The 27,166-nt window shown below is 39.6% G+C and overlaps 1 long non-coding RNA gene across 1 annotated transcript; it reads left to right on the top strand.

Annotated features, from left to right (window-relative positions):
- LOC308353674 lies at window positions 1-27,084 on the top strand. Its single transcript, XR_013967799.1, has 3 exons — window positions 1-342; window positions 7,755-7,820; window positions 24,083-27,084. It is a non-coding gene; the product is annotated as an uncharacterized lncRNA (long non-coding RNA).
- Window positions 27,085-27,166: the final 82 nt, after the last annotated feature.

Genomic DNA, 27,166 nt, shown 5'->3' with positions numbered 1-27,166 from the left:
AGTGCTAAACACAGCAGGTGCTTAAGGTACAAAAGAGTAGCTCTAGTAAACACGCAGTCTGCTACTTTCGCTCTGGCAAGCACTCCGATGTGGGCATCTGCTTGCTCTAATCCTCTGCTATTATCGGCACGAACTACTCTCTGCCTCTTCTTTTACTGCTCTTGTTCACAGGAACATGTAGCTAGCTATCTGTTCTACTTTCTGCTTCTTAATTCCTGCATCCCAGGGCTTCTGGTTCCTCCGGAGGGTTTCTGACTTATTTTCCATGTACCTCCTGCCTTTTGCCCATCTACACGCGGTCAACTACCCTTGGATAGACTTCTATTCAAGTTCCGCCAAAAGGTAGGATCTGATGGGTTCACTTAGTAACCCTGCAGTAGTAGTTCTATAGAGCTCTCCCACCAGATGTTAGGGGTACTCCCGGTGATGGCTGTCGGGATATACCCTTGCCCGGTCAGGCAATCAAGATAGGACAGAGAGACACTGTTAAGTGGTCATCTTTCCTCAGAATGGGGCTCTGGGCATAGAAAACACTTGGAGCATAATAGATTCCTCTCTAAATTAGTACTTTGGGCTAGATCCCACATTTTCTCAGTTGTAGTATAGTATTCAGTACTGAATAAGAAGATATTTCTGGAGCCAGGCTGTCTGGAGTTTAGTCCCATGACCATTAGTTTCCAGCAAGTTACGCTTCAGGCAAGTTATGCAATCTCAGATTCTTTATATTTAATATAACGATTACAATATTACCTGTCTTACAGGGTTGAGGGAGGACTGGGGTAATTTACATGGAATATTTAGAAGAAGATCGGACATATAAGAACTCAGTAATGTTAGATATTATTATTACTACATTGGGTTGTTTTGTTTTTTTTTTCCATAGCACCTATGATAGTTTTAAAATATATCTGCAACTTCTTAAACACTTTTCCCACAGAGAATGGAGTCTAATTTATCTCCTTTGAATATGGTCCAATTTAGTGACTTGCTTCTAATAAGTAGAAGGCAACAAAAGTGATGTTGCATGATTTCTAAGGCTAGGTCAGAGAAGAAAACATAGTTTCTGCTTCGTTGGAATTCTAGCCCTAGGAACTCAGCCATCTTGCTGCGAGGAATCCCAGGACCCCTGGAGAAGCCACACATCTAGGCATTCCAGCTGACAGCCCAGTGAAGGTCTCAGCTGACAACCAGTATCAACTGTGGGATATGTTAGTGAATCAGTCTTAGCTATTCTCAGCCCCTAGCTTTCAAGTCACCCACCCAAAGTCTCAGACATCATGGTGCAGAGTAAGTGATCCACTCCAAATCTGACCAACAAAAATCTGTGAACATCAATGGTTGATTCATACCATTTACTTTGGAGGTAATTTAGGCAGCCTTAGTAAGTAGAACAGCCTCTTTATTTCCTTACCTCTATGAGAGTACTGTTCATGGGGACTCTCACAGGAATCAAATGACATTGGATTATCTCTAAAGCTTGGCTTCTACACTGCAATGTTTCTTAACCAGAGGGTGGATTATAATGGTCTCAGAAGTGTCATCTCCACGGACATACCTATCCCCCACCCTGAATTTGGAGGGCGATAGCTGAAGACCTTCATCCATACTCATTAGGAGTTTACTAAGAATCTCTATGTGCTTGGCTCACAGAGCCAAGGACCCTGATGGGAAGACCACACTCCCATTGTGGGAATGGATTAGAAGTACATTTGATATTTCTAGCATCTAAGCTTCTCTTGATAGAATCCAGTCAGGAACAGAAAATACCAAACTACAGCTTCCAGTAGTAAATTTCTAAAACATTGGCCTTAAACTGTCACTTCTTTCCTTCAAAATCTAGAGAGCTAGGAATAAGACAAGGATGTGATGTTCACTCTTGCCACTTCTACTGTGCAATGTACTAGAGATTCTCGCTAAGGCAATTAAGCAAGAAAAAGATGTAACAGTCCTACAGATTGGAATAGAAGTAAAACTATTTCTATTGGGGCGCCTGGGTGGCTCAGTTGGTTAAAGCCTCTGCCTTCAGCTCAGGTCATGGTCCCAGGGTCCTGGGATCGAGCCCCGCATCAGGCTCTCTGCTCAGCGGGAAGCCTGCTTCCCCTTCTCTCTCTGCCTGCCTCTCTGCCTACTTGTGACCTCTATCTGTCAAATAAATAAATAACAAAATCTTAAAAAAAAAAAAAAAACTATTTCTATTTGCAGATGACATGATCTTATATACAAAGTCTGGAGAGTTTCATAGTGTGTCCTTCTGAGTTCTAAAATCCAAAGGGGGTTTCTCACTCTCTCTCTCCCTCATTCCCTAGATCAGTGATCTTCAAACATTAGTGTGCAAAAGAGAGTTCTTAAATAAAAATTCTCAGCCTCAACTCCCAGGGATTCTGATATACTGGCCTAGAAAACTTCTAAGAGGCACCCTAGGAAAGTCTGATGCAGATGAATTTCAGAATAGACTTTGTTAAACACAGAACTAAATCTTTGAGAAGTCATTTAGCACAATGACTAAGAGTACGATGTCTAGAACTCAGTTGCCTAGTTAAATTCTTGGTTCTTCTGACTGTGTGACCTTGTACAGGGCACTTGACCTCACTGAGTCTCAGTTTCCCGTACTGTAGAATAGGCTTAGTGATGGTACCTACCTCACAGACTTGCTGCAAGCATTAAATGCATTAACATACATGGAGAAGTTAGAATAACTGTTTTGATTGTCAATTACTTGCAGGAGAGGAACCATCTGGCTATCCCTGGAAGCTAGGCCTTGCCTACAGACAACTACAAGATTCAGTGACATCAATAAGTATAGGCAAAAGCACAGTGAGTGCTGGTTCTTTGTCCACCTTCTTTTCCTTTCTCACTTTCTCCCGTCCCTCAAAGAAGCTACGACAAAAAGACACATTTTCTTAGAACTCAAATTAAGTCATGAGCCAGCCAATCTTACAGTTTAAGTCCTTCTGCTTTAACGACCATATCTAATCTTCCATTTGATCATGATATTTGGCATACTACCAAGGTTTGGGATTTTTCCCCCCTTTATTTTGACTTATGCCCTTAGTGAATTTAAATTTCCATGCTGTTGTTTGGGGTTTGGGGGAGGTTTGTTTGTTTGTTTTACAGTGCATTTTATCAAGAGTTCATTTCCAAATGTAAACACCAGGACTAATATTCCTAAAACTTTATGACTCATAAAATGTATATCTCCCCACCCCACCCCCATTCAGTAGCATGATAGCAAATCTTTAACAGATTGCCTTGCACCTAGGGAGGTGGCTCCCAGTGCTCACATAAATAATTTATGCTGATCAACACTTGCTCAAATTAATGGAAATGATAATGTTGTAAAGAAGGCATTTTGCTGCTTCCAAGTCTGTTCATTGGAGGAACATTATTGGTATCCCTGAATATGCAGGAAACCTGAGAGTAGAAAGCTCAAAAATCACAGGTAGAGGCCTTGTTTTTTAAAATGTCTTGTTGGCCAGCTAAGAAGAGCATTTTTTTCAGTACAAGGTCTAATACATACTATGTACTATTAACACTTCACTGACTGGGGTGGGGGGGTGCAGAAATAGCTCTCTCTTTGGCATTGCTATAATTTTTCTATCAGCCAACAACTGTGGTTTCCTGAAGTAGCTAAAACCTGAAAAAAAAAAAAAAATGACACAGTTCAGAGAGAAGGAATGGGAGGGGGCTGGTGATTCACGCATCCTCAGGAAGAGGGTTGGACATGACCTCTGAGACACTTCCAACCCCGTTTTCTTGTTTTTCTACCATTCTACTCAAACGCTAATTTATAGCTTAATTTTAGTTGTACCTCAGAGATGGAGAGGTTTTCCCTCCCCCTTCCCCATTCCCCAGTGTTTTGGTTTTATACCCACCCCCCAACCCTGCCAAAATGGATCAGATGTGCATACAAGTTAATTTGAAGTCACTTTTTATTCATGCAGTTTTTTGAGGCCCATAATAGTTATCAAATGAGTCTGGGTGGCATTAAAGAAAAACTCCAAACCAAATATAGCTCTGGCATTAAAGTCTGGATTTCACCTAGACTGTAAGACAACACTATTTGCTCCTTTGGAGGAAGAAGAAAGGATATATTCTTGACCTTAAGTGTCCTATTCTTGATCCCTTGTAAACATGAAAAGCTGGCAGCTGGGTGTTTATGTGCTAAACTCCGCCCCTCATCCACATACCCTGTTTGGAGAAACTCAGAGGCACTTCCTGTTTGGGGTCATGACCTCAGACCAGAAATTGCAACTTAGGCAGAATGAGAGCAACAATATTTGCAAGTGGGACTGGCACCTCCTAAAAGCCATCCTGGCCTGCCAACAAACTCAGAACCCAAACTGAGGCAGAGGGCAGCAGGGGAGCTGAGGAGCTCCATTCAAGAGACATGGCCCCTGCTGTGTGATCTCATCTTCAGCACCATGCATGTCTCTGTGTCTGGATCGTTCTCTCTTACACATACACTCTCCTGGGGGTCAGAGGAGTGGCTCACACACAGGATCCCAGTTCTCTCAAGCGGTGACTTTCATGACAGATCAAAAGGACTGCCGGTAAGGAACCTCACGGTCTGAGCTTTCCAAAATGAATCCACGTAAAAGCTACCTAGCAATAGAGGCATAAGCAAGCAATACCTGTTTCATCCTGAAGGAGACTTTTGCCAGTTTGCAAATCACCTTAGGTAATTAATTCAGGCCTTGTAGTAATGGAACTAATTTAAAACTGAAATATCCATCACGGAACAGAAATAGATCTGCTGTTTTTACCAAGGTAATTACCAGGGTAATTGCCAGACATCCCCTTAGTTTTGCTCCATCCCATGTAAACCAAGCCTGCTGGCTTACATGAACTCTACATGCATATATCCTTGGATTAATAAACAAGCATGTTCTGAGGACAAATTTATAGTCAGAAATTTATTGCCAGAGAAACCAAGGGCTACGTTTCTAATCTAATGTAAATAAATGAAAACTTTATTTAAAAGTTTTATTTAAAAATCTATGTCCTGGGGCGCCTGGGTGGCTCAGTGGGTTAAACCTCTGCCTTCGGCTCAGGTCATGATCCCAGAGTCCTGCGATCGAGCCCCGCATTGGGCTCTCTGCTCAGCAGGGAACCTGCTTCCTCCTCTCTCTCTCTCTCTCTCTGCCTGCCTCTCTGCCTACTTGTGATCTCTGTCAAATACATAAATAAAATCTTAAAAAAAAATCTATGTCCTTGTACTTATATTCAGAAGTTTCTATATATTATAATAACATCTTTTTACTGGTGAATATTGACTAAATAAGCTGGTAAATAAATTTAGGACTACTACACAATTTTAAGCTACTTCTGGTAATGGCTGAAGTTTGGAAAATTTCCTCCTTCCCATCTATGGAAGGATTTGAGAAGGTGTTCTCACCTCTTCCTATGGCTCTTCATATCCCCATGAGCTCCTGAACAGGTGTCCTTCAGTTACACCTGGCACTGAGCTGACCTGAGACTGCTCCAATTCTTCTTTACTCTGAGTCACCACACACAAAGTCGTGACTAATCCAACCATGTTAAGAGGAAGTGCTAGAGAATTTTCTTCAGAGCAAGGGTCTCAGACCCAAACACCCACAGGGTAGATAGTGCATAGCAATGGTGGGGGAGGGGACAGCTGGAAAGGATGGCCCCAGTGACTTCCAGCCAACGTTTGCTATGAGAAATTATAGGACTGATTTTGCCCCATTTTCTCATTTTTAAGAAATCTGCCTTTGTTGATATTTGCCAACCTGTAAATGTTTGTAGTAAGTTCAAGTTTGCAAAACATCGTGCTGAGAAATCAAAGCACATGTGTGAGAATAACCAACAGTTTGTGACTTGTGACTTTTAGCGTCATATTCTGCACATGTCGACACACGTGCATACTCACCCAACCCACAAACAGGTCTCAGCCTCAGAAGTGATGGATCTTGGGAGTTGAACTGGTCAGACATTAATCATCCTTGAAAACAGCTTGTGTTTCCAAACAACTTGTTTGGAAACAAATTGTGTAACAGTCCTATCTTTCATTCATTTATCAGTTTATTATTGGGTAGATATTTGCCAGTAAAAAGATTTTATTATAGTTTATAGAAACCCACTGAGCATAAGTACAATAAGTACATAGATTTTTAAAATGAGATTCTCATTCATTTACTTAACTAGGAACTCCAATAAGAAAATTCTATTTAAAGACTAAAAAATTATGTATGTAGGGGCGCCTGGGTGGCTCAGTGGGTCTGCCTTCCGCTCAGGTCATCGGGCTCTCTGCTCAGCAGGGACCCTGCTTCCCCCTCTCTCTCTGCCTGCCTCTCTGCCTAGTTGTGATCTCTGTCTGTCAAAGAAATAAATAAAATCTTTTTTAAAAAAAATTATTTAAAAAATTATGTATGTTTAAAAGTATGTGAATTATATATTTTATTTATATACAAATAAATAAAACTGTAATGTAATGTAATGTAAATACAGGCAAAAACTGATATACTCAACAAAAAGTAAAAAAAAAATTAATGTTCTGTCATCCAAAATTTTGTTTATTCTCAATAATTACTAGTGAGTGACTTTGAGTCAGAGAGCCTGAAATAACACTGAGAGAGGTCAGTGTTCACACCTGCGTGAGGTAAGTAGTTAGTCAACAACAGACAATTACTAGGGTGTATCCATGATGACAAACTTCTAGATGTGTATTCTTCTACAGTGAATTTTTTTCAAGGTATAAATGGGAGCGGAATAGATGGGTTGACTTCTATATTATATGGCATATTAAAACTTTCATATATCATATTAAATATTGTCATAAAACAGTCAAGCTAAAAGGCCTCAGTAGTCAATAAAGCCCTTACTGAACAACTAGACGATAAAGAAGGGATTTTTAAGGCAAAATAACTTTCAAGCACAGACAAGTAAGTTCTGTCCTGGTTCTTGATTAAACAAAAATATCTACAGAGAGTTGTTCTTTGGGGGAAAAAAATCACAAATCTCATGTTCAAATACATGTTCACTGCGGATTGAGCATAAAATATACATGCAAGAGACATTCCATGGAATGTCTGTTATAGAATTGAACAGTCAGTATGCAATACTGATATCTTTTTCCTCCCCCCGCAAATAGTAGCCTTCGTTTTCCTGTGGAGATTGTTGAAAAGGTTTTCAGTGTTCAGAGAATTGGGAATCATTATGGGATGCACATTGAAAATAGTTGCTTACTCAGAACAAGCTGAAAGCGAAAGGCTATTATTTCCAGTCTAAATCGTTCTAATGGGATTGGGTCAATCCGCTTCATTCCTAGATCTCTGCATTGAAAATGTTTTCCTTTTCTCTCACTGAAATCTTCTGTTGCTTAAGAGCAGAGTAATGGCGTTTGCAAACTCCTGGCAAACCTGTGTGAGCACCCTTTTTGTAGATTCAAGACTGGGATTCCAGTGCTATGTATCAGAAAAAATCCTGCTTAAAATCAGAGACCTCTGTCTGGACTGAACTGTGAAGAGAAAGTTTTCTTTCCAAATTCACAATTGTTCTTCTGTGAATATCCATAAACCAGTTTGCCTCTTTGACTGTCAAGCAATTACTACCTGCTCTGTTTAAAGAATTTAGAAAACATCTCTACTATATGGGGGTGGGTTTTGGAATCTGAAAGCTAAGGAATCACATCTTGCTCCTGCCGCTTAGTAGCTGAGTGCTCCTGGGCAAACCCCTTAATCCCTCCGAGCCTTTGTTGCTCTATCTGGAAAGTGATATTAATATCTATTTTTCAGGCTTGTGGTGAGATTAAAAGAGAAAATGCCTGTAAAGAGTGAAGCATAATAACAAAAATTTTTAAGGTAAGTATTTTTTTAAGAGATTTATTTATTTATTTGACAGAGAAATAGATAGCACAGGTAGGCAGAGAGGCAGACAGAGGGAGAGGGAGAAGCAGGTTCCCCGCTGAGCAGGGAGCCCGATATGGGGCTTAATGTGGGGCTCGATCCCAGGACCCTGGAACCATGACCTGAGCCGAAGGCAGACACTTAACCAACTGAGCCACCCAGACACCCCTTTAAAATAAGTATTTTAGGACAAAAGCACTTTCGGTTTTTTGGCTGTAGGCAACAGAAATAACCTTCCAGGAGAGGTCAATAAATAACCTTTGGAGGACATTCTTCAGTTCTTAAAGTTGGTTATTTCCAATTAAATAATTCTTGTTAGTGCTTACTATGATCCAGAAGAATCTGTCTGAGGGGGAAGGGAGAAGAGAAGGGAGGAAAAGGGAGCTGTCTGGATAGCTGAATCCGTTCCTTAAAGAATTTAAACTCCAGTTGTAAACGAGGAGATAAGACTTGACAGCAAATGACTATAAATCAGAACAGAAAGTCATCCAGGCAATAATACAGATGGAGCTAAAGAGCAAGGACAGTTGGGAGGAGGAAGAGAAGGTTATTTTGCCTCTGAATTGTTCCCTTTTATAGCCATGACTCTGAAAACGATGACAAAGCCCACCCCCCAAAATAATTTTTTCTCAATCAGATAACCTAGAGAATTTTAGAATTCAACTATATATTTTTTAGATTTTATTCATCTATTTATTTGAGAGAGAGAGAAAGAGCAGGGGGAGGGGCAGGAGGGGAGGGAGAGAGGGAATGCTCAAGCCAACTCCACACTGAGCATGGAGACCCACATGGGGCTCTATCCCAGGACACTGAGATCATGACCTGAGCCAAGATCAAGAGTCAGACATTTAACTGACTGGGCCACCCAGGTGCCCCTTAACTATATTTTTAACAGTTTGTGGCTAGAATACCTTCATTTTACAGATGAAGAAATTTGGGCCCCCAAAGATGGAGTTAAGTAACCAAGTTAGGGTAAGGTCAAAACAAGAAGACATCAGTGGTGTTCCTCCTGCTTCATGCAAACAGTAGATTTTCTTTGTCTGAGTCAACTGGAAATACCCTTTGGACATTATATGTCTCTACTACCAGAGGAAGAGAAAATTCAAGTTGCATATAAAAAAAAAAAAAATCTCTGCAATACTTCGGACTTTAGGTTTTCCATGACTTTAGTTCTTTAGTCCTTCTCCACTCTGCTTTATTCTAGATAGTTTCATTTCTGCCCAGAAGGCATACAAGACTTTATTTTGATAATTTATTGTTTAACAAGCAAACTCAAGTATCTGGGGATTAATGCCTTCTTTCTTTCATCTTGTCTTCCTTCCTATCTTTTTTCTCTTCTTCCCTCTTTCCTTCCTTTCTAAGACTTTGACCTAGTATTCTCAGATTGACCAGAGATCCCTAGGGCCCAAATGTGGCAGGAGATCTAAAGTAGTCCTCGAATTGGTGAACATATCAGCAGGATTCAGGATAGACAGAGGCCAATGAGTAAGAGGCTGTCCACTTGGCCCAAAACTGAAGGAGGAGGGACAAGAATCCCTTAGATTGAGTTTCCCACCAGTCCATATCAGAGTTAAAATTAAGTAGAAAGGAAAAAGGAAAAAAAAAGAAAGAAAGAAAGAAGAAAGGAAGGTAGAAAGGAGAAAAGAAAGGAGGCAATAGTTCTTACATAATTAAGATGTGGGCTGACATTGATCAACGATTTACACAATAATACAGTGATTATTTATCTTTATACCTCATAGAGACAGTGATTATTATTCAACATACAGAGCAATTAACCTCAGCCAGAATAAAGGTTTCATACCTACCACTGCTGAGCATCTACCAGGAGCTTTATCTACATTGTTTAATTTTAGCTGATCATCACGACAGCCCTATAATTTTTGTGTTATTATCCCCATTTTAGAGATGAACACAGCAAGGCTTAGAAAGTTCAAGTAACTTGCCCAAGATCACACAGATAATAAGTGGCGGGGGAGGGGGACTGGGATTAGGATTCGTGTCTTTCAGGAGCACAACCTGTACCATTTTCCCTAAATCAGTCTGTTGCCTAGGACTGTTCACTAGTCTAGATACAGTGACTGGAGCTCTTATTGAAAGCTTGGGATTTACTCCAATTCATATTCCTGATTGTTTCTCAGACTTTTCCATAGACTTGGATTCTCATACTCCTTTTACTCACATTTGTGTATTCTATGGTGCTAATTCTCCTTTTGAGTCTGACCACAATCCCATCTCAAACTCATCGCCTCCTGTCAATGTTCTCTTGGCATCAGGTCTATCCTGGGTTTGCTTTTGTTGTTCTTGCCTGGTGCTAACAGTTTATAGAGCCCACACCCACTGTGCGGCCCGGAAGAGACAGTCAGTATCAAGGCAGTTATTCAGAAAAGGTTGAGAGGACCACAGGATTCAGTAATCGGGAAAGGTTCCTGGTTGAGGGAAGTTGAATGGGAAGAGACCCTTGAGTAGAAAAGAGGGGGATGACATTGCATCTAGGAAGGAAGAGGATAAAAAACATGAAAATAAGGATGTGGATGTTAAGTAGACCACACTGGGAGAAGTAGAGGATTGATCATGATAATACTCAGAGATAACCTGGGGTAGCTGGGTTAGGATTAACTGTGGAGAGTCTCAATATTTTAAGATTTAAACTTACCTGTCAAGGTTGTACAGTGTGTTTATATATAAGAAAGATGGAAACAGGAAAACTAATGATTGTCACTGAGAAACAGGGAACATCCAAAATGACTCCACAGATCTAAGCCACAATAACTAGAAGAATGACTGAGACCACTGGAAGACCCAGAAAATTTAAGAGGCAGATACTATGTAAAGACAAAGAATATGCGTAATCCCTTCCCCATGATGAGTCTGGGGTAATTTGATGATGCTCCAGTAGAAATACTGTCAAAAAGTTAGAGCTGAAGGACTAGAACTTGTAAAGTTGGTTTGGGAAAGATTATCCATGCAAAAGTAAGATTTAATTTCATGACAACAGATAAACTAACCAAAGGAATATCAGAGGTAAAGTCGGAACTGATCGCACAATCTTGGGTACATTTACATCTACACCAATTTACTGATGATTTATGGTATTCCAGGACCACAGAAGATAAAGCCAATTTTTCAGTTTTTAGAACCGACAAGCACACCTGGTTAAATTTTTTTAGCCCTTTTTACATGTTTAATTGTGACAAAATACACATAGCATAAAATTTACCATTGTAAACATCTTAAAGTGTACAGTTAAGTGGTATTATGTTCACATTATTGTGCAGTCATCACCAACATTCATCTCCAGAACTCTATCTTGGAAAATTAAAACTTCGCACCCGTTAAACTATAACCCCCCACTCTCTCCTCATCCCTCCAGTCCCTAGCAACCATCATTCTGTTTTCTGTCTCTTGAAATTTGACTATTCTAGGAGCCTCATGTAAATGGAATCATACAGTAGTTCTTTTTGGGACTTGCTTATTTCTTTTAACATAATGTCCTTGAGATTCACATCTGTTGTAGCACCTGTCAGAATTCCCCTCCTTTTACAGGCTGAATAATATTCCAATGTATGGGTAGAACATGTTTTGTTTATTCATTCCTCTTATTGATGGATACTCGGTTGCTCGGGAATAATGCTGCTATGAACAGGAGTGTACAAATGTCTCTTTAAGAACTTGTTTCCAGTTCTTTTAGGTATACACTCAGAAGTGGAATTACTGGGTCATATGGCAATTTCATTTTTAATTTCCCTAAGAACTTCAGACTGATTTCCTAAACAGGTGCATCATTTTCCACTCCCACCAACAACGCACAAAAGTTCCAATTTTTTCACATTTTCACCAGCACTTGTTATTTCCTCATTTTCTGAAAGCAGCTATTCTAATGGGTGTGAGGAGTTATCTCTGGTTTTTTATTTGCTTTTCCCTGATGACTAGTGATGTTGAACATCTTTTCATGTGCTTCTTAGCCATATGTATATCCTCTTTGGAGAATTTCTTTTCAAGGCCTTAGCCCATTTTGTAAAAAGGTTGTTTCGTGGTTGAGTTTTAAGAGGTCTTTATATATTCTGGATATTAACCCCTTTTCAGATATATAATTCTAAAATATTTTCTCCCATTCCGTAGGCTCCCCTTTCACTCTGTTGGTTGTGTCCTTTGATACACAGAAATTTTACATTTTAATGTAGTCCAGTGTTTCTGTTTTTTCTTTTGTTGCCTATACTTTTGGTGTCATGGCCAAGAAATTGTTGCCAAATCTAACGTCATGAAGCTGTACCTTGTTAATTAAAAAAAAAAGAAACCTTCTGAAGTTTAACTTATATATCACAAAATTCGGCCATCACAAGTTCAATGATCTCTTTTAAACTTAAATCCTTGTGCAACCATCATCACAGTTCAGTTCTAGAACATTTTCACCAGGGCGCTCGGTTTGTTAAGGGTGTGCCTTCAGCTCAGGTCATGATCCCAGGGTCCTGGGATCGAGCCCCGAGTCTGGCTCCCTGCTCAATGGGGAGCCTGCTTCTCCCTCTACCTGCCGCTCCCCCACTTGTGCTCTCTTGCTCTCTCTCTGTCAAATAAATAAATAAAATCTTTGAAAAAAATAGAACATTTTCACTACTCTGGAAATGTCCCTCATGCCAGCTTATACTTAATCCCTGGTCCTATCCCCTGCCTGAGGCAACCACTGATCTGTTTTCTGTCTTTACAGATTTTCTAGCATCTGATTCAATTATAAAAGTCATTTTCAAATGGTCCTTAAAAATAAACTAGCATTTCACAGAATTTAGGGGGAGCAGGAGAGGAGGATCTCATATAACCCTCCATTGTGCTTTGTGTGTTTTTACACATTCATTTTCACTGATTTGCCATCTTACTCCCTGCCTTTATTTTTCCTTTAATCTTTGTCAAAAGCAAATTTGAAAATCGATCTTGTTAGTAAGTGGCACACTTAAAATATGTTATTAGAATGTTATTTAGTCCCTAGCATGTGTCTCCTGTCACTGAATCTAATTTCCTTCTAAAATAAGGCATGACATTTCCACTAAGGCACCCAGGTGAGTTATATGCCTGTCCTAATCAACAGCCACCTGTCACGATCCAAACAGGTTTCTAGGTTGTTTAGATTCTCTCTTCCTCCTTCCCTAACCCAAGACTCAACTCAGTTCCAATCACATGTACTCTGCTCATGCTTCCACCTGTACGGGGTGGAATTCAGAGGCCTCGGTTGAGATTTAAACATGCTGTTAATGAATTCCTTGAGGCTTTGGTATGTGGAGGCCCACGCCTGTGTTATTTTTCACATTGAGTTCCTTCCAAAACAAGTTATTCTCACACACACACACACACACACACACACACACACACACACACACAAATGTGAAGAAGAAAGAACAAAAATTTAAAAAAAAAAAAAGTTGTTTGGGGTTGGTTTCAATGAGCCAATTACCTCTCTGATCCCCAAGTCAAAGTCAGAAAAACCTGATGATAAAGAAAAAGGACACAGAACACTAGAGACAGATTTTTAAGTCCAACTTCCTGATGCGACGAGGTCAAATTCTGAGCTATGGGTTTTTTTTCGAAGCTCAGCTTCAGAGTAAGAGATCTGTGTTAGGCTAGTCCCTATGATGTGTAGGTGCCCTTGTGAGTTTCATTTAAGGATGATGCTTTTAATAGACTGAAATCACTTAATTCTAGTTCCAAGGGGAATAGGATTAGGACTTGAATCATACCATGTCACAGCAAGATAAGCGTGTGGGAGGGTATTATCACAGGCCAGATTATGTTTGTGGCTTGAGGAAGTACCCCACACTCATAACATCTTTGCATATTCAACTCAAAGAAAGCTAAGTAGGGAGTAAATGCCTGTGTCTAGAGGCCAAGGAGTCTCCAGAAAAAGAAAATCTTCAAACCCTAATGACTTTCACCATTATTTAACAGTCCTGAGATCCATGACAGGGAAGGGCCCCAAGGATGCTCTCCCAAAGGGGGCATTTACATTAAGAGAGGAGAACAATTGGCCAGTGGTCTGGTCTAATGTCATTACCTAAATAATCCCCAGGAGAGCTCTGGACCCTGTATATAATTGAGATAAACAATCTCTCCTGGCCTAAGTCTCCAGTACTATGGATATGCTTTTATGAGCAGCTATGCCTGTTAATATAATAGCAAGCTGTCTCATTGACTTACCAGGCATAAAATGATATGTTGCAAGTATAGCCAAGTGTAACACTACAGGGAGACTTTTCTACCTCCCTCTCCTGCACACTGGTCCTGAGAAATTACTGCCAAACCATCGAAGTGAGGATATTGGGGGACCATAAAAGGCTGCTTGTTTTCAACAGAACCCCTATGAGATTGGCTTCTTCAGTTGTCTCTCTGGGAAGCTCTTGGCAGCGAGTTTGGCAATGTTTCCTTTCTGGACTGTCTACCAAGACTTTTTTTTTTTTTTTTTTTTTTTTAGCAACAGTTAAAAAATAAATTATAAAGGTTAAAACATTATGACATAGATTTTTATTTTTAGGTCATAACTAAAGATAAAATCCTCTTACTATGAAAGAAGAAAATTAACAAAAGCATGCCTTCTTGCTCTATGAGTCTTCAATATAGCAGAGTGACCTGCAGGTGATAATTTAACTTGTATTGGAATTTTTTAATTCTATATGAAAAAGTCTCCCATCCATGCAGTGGATGGAATAAAAGGTATTTTATCCCCCTCCCCAAGAAAGGTAGTGGGCAGATTCCTGTATTTCTGAGGCCCAAGTTCTTCTTAATGGTCCTTTAAATTTTATTGTAGGAAGGAGGAGAAGGTACCATTTATATTTTAGGAAGATGAAGAAGGAAAGAAGCCTGCCTCCTGAAAGGATTCTAGGACTCAAAAAAACATGACTGATTGTCATTTCAAAGACAAGAAGATGTCTTCATATGCTTTGGTCAGGTGAAAGACCTTGTGGGACTACGGTTATGCAGGCTCTTAGAAATGACATCAGTGTCCTTTGGTAGCCTTGGGGCCTGAGCAAAGGGTTCTAAAGGATCAGAGAGCAAGTCGTCTTATCCTTTGGTGCCATCCTTCCTCAAGGGCCATGCTGCTTGGCAGGAAACTGCATAAACTTGTGTGTTGCTAATGCCTGAAGCAGCAGAACCAGACATACAGTGGAAAATTGGTGGTCCTAGCAGAGCCTAGACAGGGAAGACAGCAGAGAACAGATACTCATCAGGGCCCCTGATCACCAAAGAACAGGATTCTAGCAGACTACGTGTTGTTGCTTAAGTGCCTGGGGATGATCCAGAAGGGGTTGGGAAATGTCTCAGTCTGTTTGGGCTGCAGTAACAAAAAGATCATCAACTGGCTTTCTGATAAGTAACAGAAATTTATTCCTCATCACTCTGGAATCTGGGAAGTCCAAGAACAAGTTGCCAGCATATTCAGTATCTGATGAGGACACTTGCCCTGATTTAGTGTTTTCACTGTGTCCTCACATGGTGGTAGGGGTGAGGGAGCTCTCCGAGAGTCTCTCTTTTATAAGGGCATGAGTCCCATTCCTGAGGGCTCCACCGTTATGATCTAACCACCCATCAAAGGCCCCACCTCCTAATGCCAACATGTTGGCGTTAGGTTTCGACCTATGAATGGGGGAGGTGGGTATTCCCCAACATTCAGTCTACAACAGGAAAGGAGTAGTGTGATACTGGGTCTCCTCATTTGTGGCAGGGGGTGCCTAGAGCCAGTTCTGCTTCAATCTGGAAAGTAAGAAAATAGAGCCTGGTGCTAATCCGAGGCCATGAAGTACTTCATACCCGTTATATAAACCAAGACAGTTAGATTTGAGGTTTCACAAATATGTTAGAATTCATTTAATCAATTCTTGACTCAATCAGCAGCTAATTAGGAGAAAAAAATAAATTCAAAGGCTCTCTGTGTTCTCAACAAGCTGGTGACGCTAACCACCCTGGAGAGAGTACTTAATCTAATACAATGAGGTAAAACCTATAATGAGATAGTAAAAGTGAGCTACAGGAGCATAGCAGAGCGAGGCCCTAACTCGTCCAGGGGGAGTCTGGAGGGTTTCCAAAAGGAGTGACGTTTGATTTGAGTCTTGATGCGTGGGAAGGAGTTTGCTTTTTCTCCCAAGGCCAATCCTTTAATGGAAACACCACCAGCCAACCCAACTTCCCACCAGGAGCATGTCGGTGAGATTCTGTTCCACTGAATCAGACAGTCGGCAGCTCGTTCTCCTCTTTCCTAGTTCTCCAACCTCCGCTTGACCCCATTTACAGGAACTTCACCCCCAGGCAACTACCCAGCAGTCACCTTTACCCCTATCCCTCCCCACCTCCATGCCCCCCATCTCTGTGGAACCATACAGGTTCACTCTCTTGGGCCTCTTGAACAAATCGGGTTGGGGGTTGCAGGAGCTGTCTAACATTATTAGGTAGAGAAAGAAAACTGGCAGGAAATATTCATGGGTCTATGACACACCTGGATTCCACTCATTTACCCCTTTCTTAGTATGACCTCTGAACAGGCCGTAATTTAGCTTAACTCATATTTACTGAATAGTCTTGGTAGCTACTTCAGGTAGTATCTTAGGTGGAGCTGCTATAACAAAATACCACAGACTGTTTCAAACAACAAACATTTCTTTCTCACAGTCTGGAAGCCCTAGCAGATTCAGCATCTGGTGAGGGCGCACACCCGCAGACTGCTAACTTTTCACTGTTGTCTTCACATGGCAGGAGCCCAGTGGAGGGTCCTTTTTCTAAGGGCACAAATCCCATTCACAAGGACTTCACCTTCTTAACCCAATCACCACCCACCTCCTAATATCATTATCTTGGGAAGTAAGAGTTTGATGTGTGAATTTGGGAAAGACGGTAACAACATGCAGTGAAGGAGCAAAAAGATAGGGGCTATCAGGCCATAGTGGCTTACAACGAGAGCTCAGACACCAGGGTTAAGCTTAAATTCTGGTTTCTCCACCAAATTCTCATGTTTCCCACAACCAGCTGCTTCCAAACCAAGGAGAAAGGGTCACTATGCCACTGTTTAAGAGCTACTGCTTCTAATGACAATGGGGCATAGCCTTCAGATGTATAAGGGTAGAAGATACATTAAGAAGTGCTAAAATTATTCATGTAAAGGGCCTAGTATATACTTGGCACATTGGAAGCATAAATAAATGGCTGGCTTAGGGACATGAAATATAAATAGAAAATGTGTCATTTGGGTAGCTATTCTTTCCTGCCCGGGATTTACAGGCTTGAGTACTCGGAGGAGAACTGCTCACGTGCGAAACTCACTGACAGCTCTATCCCCACAAAACACTTGACTGAAATACCAATTAGTGAGTTCTCATTTCCTAAACTGTTCCAAATCTAATACACTGCAAAAAATTCTTTTTCCTCTATTTTCCATTCTTCACCCCCATGCTATTAGTTTTCAATACGGACCTGCCACAGATAGCCATTCGCTCGGAGAAGAAATAAGACTTCTTCAGTCAGAAGACTAGAGCTCAGTCTGCGGTTATTGTGAATTCCTCCATAAAGTATTCAAACTGAGCATTATGGAAATAAAGTTGGTCTCACTCAAAAGCGAAACCTTTATAGGGTAGCTGACCGTAAACGTGAGAGGGGTACGCCTGGCATTTTATGCCTTCCCCACAAATTGCTTCCATCCATGTCTCAAGCACCAAATCTGTTTTCGTGAATTTCAGTTCTAACTGGCAACACAGAGCAGAGGGGCGTGAAAGTTGTACTGGGAACAGAAGGGGCATTTTGACACTTGCAGATCCCCTAGAAACTGTGAGACTTGCTTTCCAGACTGGCTTCCTGATGTAGAAGAAGCTAATGAGAGACCGGACTTTCTGGCCTGTCTAAGAGCAGACATCAAGTTCTAGGTTTTCTCCTTGAACAAATACAAAAGTCAGAACTTCCACAGTTGGGTTAAAGTTGATAGAGGGGAAAAAAAGAACTACTGGAGTCAAATATAAATAGAAGAAATATTGCAGTCTCATGAAGAAGGATTAGACAGAGCTTTGACAATGGCAGGTGCTGTTTCAGAAACCATGATTGTTCCCAGATGACAAAAAATTTAAATGGACGTAACTACGGAGATGTGAAATTGTGGATTTGTTTTGGCCAGAAAAGACATAGAGGAGGTATCTCATTTCACACAGTTCATGGTATGAAGGTGGGTTCTTTGTATCTCCAGAAATATAAAAGAAATTTAAGTGATTGAAGCAGAATTTTTTTCCCAAGGAGAGTGATTTATTGTTTCGACCTGAAGTGAACAAAGTCAATATCTTCAAACCCCTCTTGGCCCCAGGAAAACTGCCATTTCCAAACACACCAACACCTGTAAAGCACACCTATTATTTATCTAAGAATCAATAAGATTCAATACAATCTGTAATGATACAATAATTTCTCCAGGAACAGAGGGAAACAGCATCAAGCATGTCAGTTGGCTAACTGCCTATGGAAAGTACTATAAAAAGCAAGTTGAATCAGTAATATCTTTAGTATTTAAATAGCCAGAACTAATGAAAGACAACACTAATGTCGACAAATGTAAAATATACAAACAAGTATGTGACAGTATGGGATAAATATTTACACAAAAGTGCATGGAGATGAATTATTACAAGTCATGGCCTTCTAGCAAGCCTTCAGCAGGTGAGGGAAGTCCAGTCAAAGGCAAGTTCAGGAAGAGCTAAAACCTAACATAACTCCTGTAGGAAGGCTGAACCCATATATTATTGTCTAAATCAAGGACTTCTAAACTTTTTAATCCCATGCACCAATGAATAATACAAAATTTAAGCATACACATATGTGTATATATGATATATATGTATGTATTATTACATGTTATATATGTATATATTATTATATATTGTATATACTTAAATATGTAAATATATTAAAATTATATGCATATACTATTGTACTAACATTGTATACATAAAAACATACACAAAATAGAAATTGTAACACAATGAGATAAAGGTAACATAAATAATGGTTTGTTTTACTTTATTAATTTAGAAGAAAATATTTTTGTTCTCACCTTTAAAAATCATTAACGTCACTAAATTTTGTGTAAATAGTGTGATTTGATAGATTTGGTTATTTTTTGAAAATCCTGGTTATCATTTGTGATTCAGACCAACTTTACATGCATTATTTCTGTACTTGATTTTAATGACTGCCATAGCCAAAAAGTTAATTTCCAATGATAGAAGGATGTGAAAAGAAAATGGACCTCATTATCTTGCCTACTAAATCATGGCACTCATTTTTTCACCCAAGCCACCAATTATGCAAAAGTTTTGTTTAAATTTGACACAGTATTCAACTAGGGTGAGGTCTATAATGATAGGGGAAGTAAATCTGTATTCAATATATTATCCCATCACTTCAAAGTTCATCAGAATTTATGAATTACACTTTTACTTCTTTGGTTGCTGAAGGACTGATTCTATAGGATTAAGAGAAATGTAAACTCTGCCATTTTTTCTCCACTATTAAGCAGTGCATGAATTATTATCTTCAATGTCAGATGTTTTTACAGGAATCTTTGTATCCATTTGTTCATTTTATGAAGTAGATAATGAAATCCCTAACTCTACTTAACCAGGCACATGCACACTTCAATGTGTGTGATTACACAGAAATCAGACAAGAGAGATCGCCATAGCCAGTCCTTTGGGACTGATTAACTGCTACACTTCGCTTAAGAAATCTCAAATACCTGTCTGATTGTAGTCGTGCAGGGACTGGGGCCAATCTTTATATTAAATATCAGTGAAGCTTACTTTCTTTTCTCTATATTAACTTGAAGCCATAAATTATAATCTCTTTTTCCATACACCAATGAATGGTCTTGTTCACACCCTGGTGAGCATGTCCTCCACTTTGAAATGAATGTCTTTTCATAAAGATTTGTTTCCTCTCTCCCTAAGGAGTAGGTAAATATGTGCTCTACAGCCCATGGACTAATTCTGGGGGTGGGGTTACAGGTTAACAATTGCTAATATTTCTAGTGACTTCAGGTCCCTGAGTTAATTTCTTTTTTGTGGAGAGTGCAACTGAAAATTATCATCATTCATTTAGTCCATAGATATTTATTGAGATTCTATTATCTCCCCACTTTCAAATTTTATATAAAAAATGTGAATATTTTAGGACCAAAATGAATAATCTCTAAATAATCTAGACCAGAGACCTGAAACTTTTTCTGGAAAAGACCAGATGATAAATATTTTGGGCTTTGTTGTCCATACCTGTGGTTGTTGTTGCAAATATTCAACTCTGCCATTCACTGCAGCATGAAGGCAGCCATAGACAAAATGTAAAAGAGTGTGTTTGGCTGTGAGCCAATAAAACTTTATTTACAAAGATAGGTCACAGGAAGAATTTGGTCTGTGGACCTGTCCTTCAACCCCACATCTCAACAATTGCTTCACTTTTCCTCTGATTTGAATATAATGATATGGGTCTATAATTTTACATCTCTGACTTTTGAGTCATGTCATATTCTTTTACTTGAATAGACAAGAAAATTAAGGAAATCTCCTAAATCAGAACATGGCAGTACCGGCTCAGTAGATCGAAAAAATTTGATAATTATTATTACAGTATAATTGGCATTGCATTATGATTATTACTGTATCCATAAAGACAGCTGTGAAAACTGAAAGCATGTAAATGACAATTGAGTGAGAAAGGAAGCGAGGGAATTTACAAATCTTCAGTACCAAATATGGATGCTGTATGAGAGGGTAAGAAACTGTAAGAGTTTAAAAAAAAAGAAAGAAAGAAAGAAAGAAAAGTCATAACTGCTGAATCATCAGGTAATCATTAAACCAATCTAGAGACAAGCAATGAAGGAAAGAGGGGAAAAAAGGCCTTCATAGCTACTTGCTCATATGTCACAAAATTGAGGCAAAGACATGTTTATTTCCGGATCATCCGGGTCCTGGCCACACTTCTCTGACTCTTTTTGCCTGAGTAAACCTGAATTCTAGGTAATAAAATCAAGAAAGCAAGTGGGTCTCAGGGAAAAGGGAGATTTGCAAACTGTAGCTGAAGTCAGGGAGCCATTCCAGTCTGAAGAGATCATTGCTCTCCTCGATAGACTCCCAGATCTTGGTTGTTCTGCCCTTTGCTTTGCCCTTGGGCAGAGAAGCCTGTGGACTATGTTCTGGCCCGTCCTGGTTCATCCATCCATTCATTCATTCATTCAATCAGTATTTAAGGAGCTCTGACAGTGTAGCAAGCATGGTTCTAGGTACTTGAGTACATGAAAGAAACAAAACTCTGGATAAAGGACCTCTCCTGGTAGAACTCTCATTCTAGCACAGAGAGGCAAAAAAAACCCAGGCGTGATGACTAAGTGATGATATATAAAAGGGAACTTAAGGGGGGGAAAGGAGAGGGTGGGATGTGAGAGGTGGTAAAGGTCAGCTTCTCTGGGAAAGTAAAACCTACTACACAAAGACCTGAAGGGAGGGAGGGAGCTGTGCCAGCCACTGGGGTGATAGAATGTTCCCGAATGATAGAATGTTCGAAAGAGAGAACAAAGAGATCTTAGGACAGGAGACTGCCAACTTCTTAAAAAAAAAAAAAAAAGTGCCGAGGAGGAATTGGCTGGAAGACAGCAAGTGTAAGAATAATTAGAGTTGAAAGCAAAGAGGTCATTATTGAGGGGCCCAGATCACTGGAGAGCCTTGCAGCCCATTTATTGTAAGGACTTTGGCCTTTCTCTTAGGGAAATGAGCAGCTTTGCATGCAGCTTTGAGCACAGGAGTGACGTGATCTCATTGGTGCTCACCCTAGCTGCTGTGTTAAGAGTAAACTGTAGGAGAGGAAGCAGAGCTCATACCAGCAGTAATCATGGGGCATAATTCATTACCTCCAGCAACTGAGGGAACATTTCGCTTGGGAGCAGCTGCTGCAAACGCTAATCTCCTCTCGCTCTTGATCACTGACCCCTAACTGAAGGTTCTAACTTGCTGCTTAGTTTTGACCTCTGGCCACCGTGCAATCTAATTATATGGTCCCAGGCATCCTTTGGTTCTTTCAGATTTGCTTCAGCTCCCCCCGAAAAGGTGCCTAACGTTCAATCTTTTTCATCCAACAACTTCCAGAGTTCGTTACAACATTAAAAGTCAATTGGTCATTAGAAGTGCTTGAAACCTACTCTAAGGGATAATAGATGTCCTATCTTGGGTTTCCACTATATACCAGGTGCTATGCTCTCTGTGCATGATTGGTTCATCCTCGCAGCCCAGTGAACTAGTGTGTTATTGTGATGCCTCAGTGGTAAAAACTATGCCTTGATGACATTAAGTTCTTAGAAAGAACAGGAGGTAGGCTTCAATCCCAGGAATTGGTTCTACTATATAATATGTAATTAGCTTTGAAATAAATGTTTATATCTCAAAAGCCTGGAAAAGAAAAGTGCTCTGTGGGATCTTACTCATATTATTCATTAGTATAGTATATCCTGTTAATATTGAAAGAACAAAGGAAACTTGGAAATTTGAGCCTGATGCTGACTTCAATATGATAAACGGGAGTAAATGCTGTCTAATCGGACAGAGTTGGAACGGGTAGTCACTGGGCAAATAAAAAAAATGAAATGAAATGAAATAAAAGCTACAGTGAAAAAAGATAAGAAATTATACATGCATATCTAAATAGCTCGCTTTTGCTTCAATCATTTCTTTGTGCATTCATTCATCAATCTTTTGTTGTACAACATTGTCTTACAGTCTGATTGGAGTTCTGTTACTTTCTTGCATAAAGCATCAACTTTGATCTCCAGTTTCAGCTTCTTTCAGATGACATTTAAAAATAAGGTCAACCGCAAAGAAAGATGAAAATCGACCTCTCTAGATATTTATGAGTTTTCTAATATTTTATAATGTATTTTACTACACAACTCTCCCCCATAGATTCTACCCAGAGCAATTGTTTTAGTTCTCATGGAAATAGCTCTCTTTTCACACTTCATATTTCTTTGGTTTTCATACTATTTGACAAATTATGTAATTTCAATAACAAACACAACTGGCATAAGCAGATTTGGGAACAAATTTAGCTGACTCTTGGTGCACACAAAACTCAACCAATGGGGGCAGAAATGCATGGACATGTTGAACAGTCTTCTGGCTCCCAGTACTCTGTGATGGTCATCGTCCAGCATGTTTTTCCTAGGAATGGACAGTGCAGTTATTCTAGTGGGTCAGTTAAATGGATTGATTAACTGAACATCAATGGTATAGATTATTGATGTCTGGTAACAAAATCTTATCGGGAACTGGAGAACACAGAAACTGTAAAGGGCATTAACAAAAAATAGCTAGCATAATCCAATCATTTAACAGATGAGAAAATCCAGACCTTGGGTATATCTTCCCCAAATCACTTCATTAGCAGGAAGAGGATCAGATTTGACATTTGTTCAGTGTTCCCTCCCACATTAGAATGTTTCATTTTGTCACTACTTGAGAGACTTACTGAAATGGCTGAATTTTTTCTTTTCTCTAGTCCTCTGTTTTTCAAATAAAGTGCAAAGAAAAAATTCTCTCACCTGAGACTAATATTTTTATTACCCCAAATATTAGAAATGTTCTACCTTGAGGTTTTCAATTAAAAAAAGACTAGTCTTTTTTTTTGAGTTTTCATTGTGAATTACATGAATTTTCTCTTTTTTTGAGATTTCAATGTCAAACATATAACATTACTGTTTGTCTCTTCCAAAACATGGAAGCTCAGGACTGATTTTTCATATATATGAAAAATATATATATAAATATAGATAGAACCCACTGAATTCACAGCAACTCACATTTGGACATTGGTCAGTGACTAGAAAATAGCTTGAAGGTGGGGGAGGGACTGAAATACTAGAAAGACTGAATAAATAAACAAGAAACCAACCTTGCAACTGACTTTTCCAGATATGTTGCCAAGATGCCTAGGGTCACTGGTAAATAGTTCTCATGTAATACCATCAAAAATATCTAACCATAGAAATATATCAGAAATTGTAATATTTTCTTTGCAGAAAGTACAAGGCTCGTACAATGTGTGCTCATGTATATTTATAAAAATGGGTCAAAATATAATGTAATAAAAGTCTAAAAAAGGAACTGGGGAATTAGAACCAGATTCCATATTCTCCTATTCTTAAAATGTATTTTTTTTTCTTCTAGAAAAAACATCTATAAAGAATCGATTTGGCACAAATAAGTGTGTACCTTATGAACTCCACCTTCAAGTTGGGCCCCAACCTTCCAGTAATAACAAGCTCCTTTTTAGTGCCAAGCCTCATGGTTGCTTCCCCCAAAGAGAAATGGTGGGTGCTTACAATCACCTGTGGGGGAGCACTGCTGCTCCCTTCTTGCTGCAAATCCTCACCCTGCATGAAGAGGGTCAGACTGGAGCTGGCCTCGGGGTCACTTGGGTGATTATTCTAATTTACTCTGAAGTTTCCGTGATACTGGATTCCACTGGTTCTTTTCAAACCCTTCTGATTTTCTGTTTCCTCACAGATATTTTTCTTTCATTTTGTTGTGAAATATTAGGATTCCCCAAGGTTCCAGAGTTGGCCCACTGTTCTTCCTAGTCACCTAGTCTCCTAAATGATTTCATTCTCTCTCAGCGTCTTGACGATTATGCTCTAGGGACTACCAGAGCTGGGCAAATGAGAGCCACGTGAAGCCTTCTCGGACAGCTCTACCCAATAGCCCTTGGACAATTCAAATTCCACTTATGGAAGACTGAACATGGGATGTGTTGCTCTCTCACAACTGTTCTGCCTCCTGTGTTCTTTCGCTCTCTAGAAAAAACAATTCCCCAAGGCAGAAACTTCTGAGAAAATTCTAGTGATAATTCTTCAATTGGATTTTTACCAGTGAATTTGGATTTTGTGTGTGTGTGTGTGTGTGTGTGTGAATTTGGATTTTGACTAGGAGGGTAACTACGGAATCTCAAGATGACACTAGTCTTCTTTAAATTAATAAATTATTGTACTTAAGAGTTACCAAAGGTACAGTGATGAATGAATCCACGAGTAGCTCTCCCTAAGTACTGTATAACACTATCATCACCACCATGTTTGGCTCTATCATGCCTGTTTTTTCTTCCAACTAAAGCTCTCAGCAGACTGGCATATACATTGAAAATTCCCAAATTGGGTAATCTTGTTAATATACAGCTACACAAAAGTACCAGCACCACAGAGTGCTTGTGCTTTTCTACGAATACAAAAATCAAACAACTGAGTATGTAGGTACATAATTATATTTTTATTCTCCAGCAATAAGAAATAGGAAAAGAGGGAAAGGCTTGGGAGGTGGGGGAGAGGGGAAGTTTTCTCAAAATAAAAAGGAAGGGAAGGGATGGATTAGGGGGAAAAGGTGAAAAAGTATTAATTCATTTTCCACTTACACTAATGAAATCTAATCACAGCTGACAACTAACTATTGTGTTGTGGGTTTAAAAAGTCAGCTTAAAGGCTGCATTCCTGATTAAATCAAGTACAAGCAGTCCTCAAGTCACTAATGATAAAGCAAGCCCCAATAGTGTGTTAAAATATAAAAGGATCCTCTTTCACAAATCAATGTATTTCTATTTAGTCAGAGCCTCCCACTCTGAAAATACGTCAGTAATCATTCTTCTGTCCTTCTTGATCTTTTGCTACTTTCTCCAAGGCCTGCAGTCAACTGTGGAGGGGGAACAATGAAGTCTTTCATGTGGAAGAAAAAAAGAGAGAGCTCCCTGTGTGCAATGCTCTCTCTCCTTTTCTGTGTCACCGTGAACATACTAAAAGAAACAAAAGGGAAGGATCAACCCCCTTTCCAGTGGTCAAAAGATATTTTGGAAATAAAAGAAGAAATCCTTGAGAATGGCTTTGTGTCTGTCTTCCAATTGACTGTCACTGATAGTACGTGTGAAACCTCTTCAATGTCAGGAATCCAAGTCCAGAGAAGACAAGTAAAACACAGACTTGCATTTTCTCCTCAAAAGCAATGAATGACATTTGGCTAAGGTGACTGAGAGCCCTTGACATTATAGAGAAAAAAATGCTGGCATCAATGAGATTTTGAATGCTGAGGCAGACAAATGGAGACAACCTCCCAATCTTAATCTTACTTATTGTTTTACAAAATAATTTTATAAGATGAGCAGGGAGATCGATCCTGGAACTTACATTTAACTTCAAGGTCAGGAGAGAAGCCAAGGAAAATACAGGGACCTTTGAAAGATTAGTGCTTACAATGGGTTAAGACCTCAGCTGTTCCACGTTCTTTGGAGGAAAGTAAAAGCAAAGTCAGACTATGTAGAAGGAGAGTTGGTATGATCAAAAGATCTAATCTCTGTGTTGCTTCTAATCCATACACTGCTTGAGAGGCAAAGGACTCAGGAATCTTTGTCTCTGCTACTTTTTAAAAGTACATTACCCTTCCAAAATTAGCAAGACAGGAAACAACGTGTGTTGGAGAGGATGTGGAGAAAGGGGAACCCTCTTACACTGTTGGTGGGAATGCAAGTTGCTGCAGCCACTTTGGAGAACAGTGTGGACATTCCTCAAGAAATTAAAAATAGAGCTTCCCTATGACCCTGCAATTGCACTACTGGGTATTTACCCTAAAGATACAGATGTAGTGAAAAGAAGGGCCATCTGTACCCCAATGTTTATAGCAGCAATGGCCACGGTCGCCAAACTGTGGAAAGAACCAAGATGCCCTTCTACAGACGAATGGATAAGGAAGATGTGGTCCATATACACTATGCAGTATTATGCCTCCATTAGAAACGATGAATACCCAACTTTTGTATCAACATGGATGGGACTGGAAGAGGTTATGCTGAGTGAAATAAGTCAAGCAGAGAGAGTCAAGTATCATATGGTTTCACTTATTTGTGGAGCATAACAAATAATATGGAGGACATGGGGAGATGGAGAGGAGAAGGGAGCTGAGGGAAATTGGAAAGGGAGATGAACCATGAGAGACCATGGACTCTAAAAAACAATCTGAGGGTTTCGAAGGGGCGGGAGGTGGGAGGTTGGGGGAGCCAGGTGGTGGGTATTACGGAGGGCACGTATTGCATGGAGCACTCGGTGTGGTGCATAAACAATGAATTCTGTTACGCTGAAAAGAAATTTTTTTAAAAAGTACATTACCCTCATTAAATATTTTAGTTAAATGAGTCTTGCTTTAACACAGTGTTCAAAATTTTATAATAGTATTTCTTTATACAACTAAATGGGTCTAGCAGAATTTTTTCATCAT

The sequence above is a fragment of the Martes martes genome (assembly GCF_963455335.1).
Source record: "Martes martes genome assembly, chromosome: 12".
NCBI lineage: Eukaryota > Metazoa > Chordata > Mammalia > Carnivora > Mustelidae > Martes > Martes martes.
This window is presented reverse-complemented; position numbering and strand designations above follow the sequence as displayed.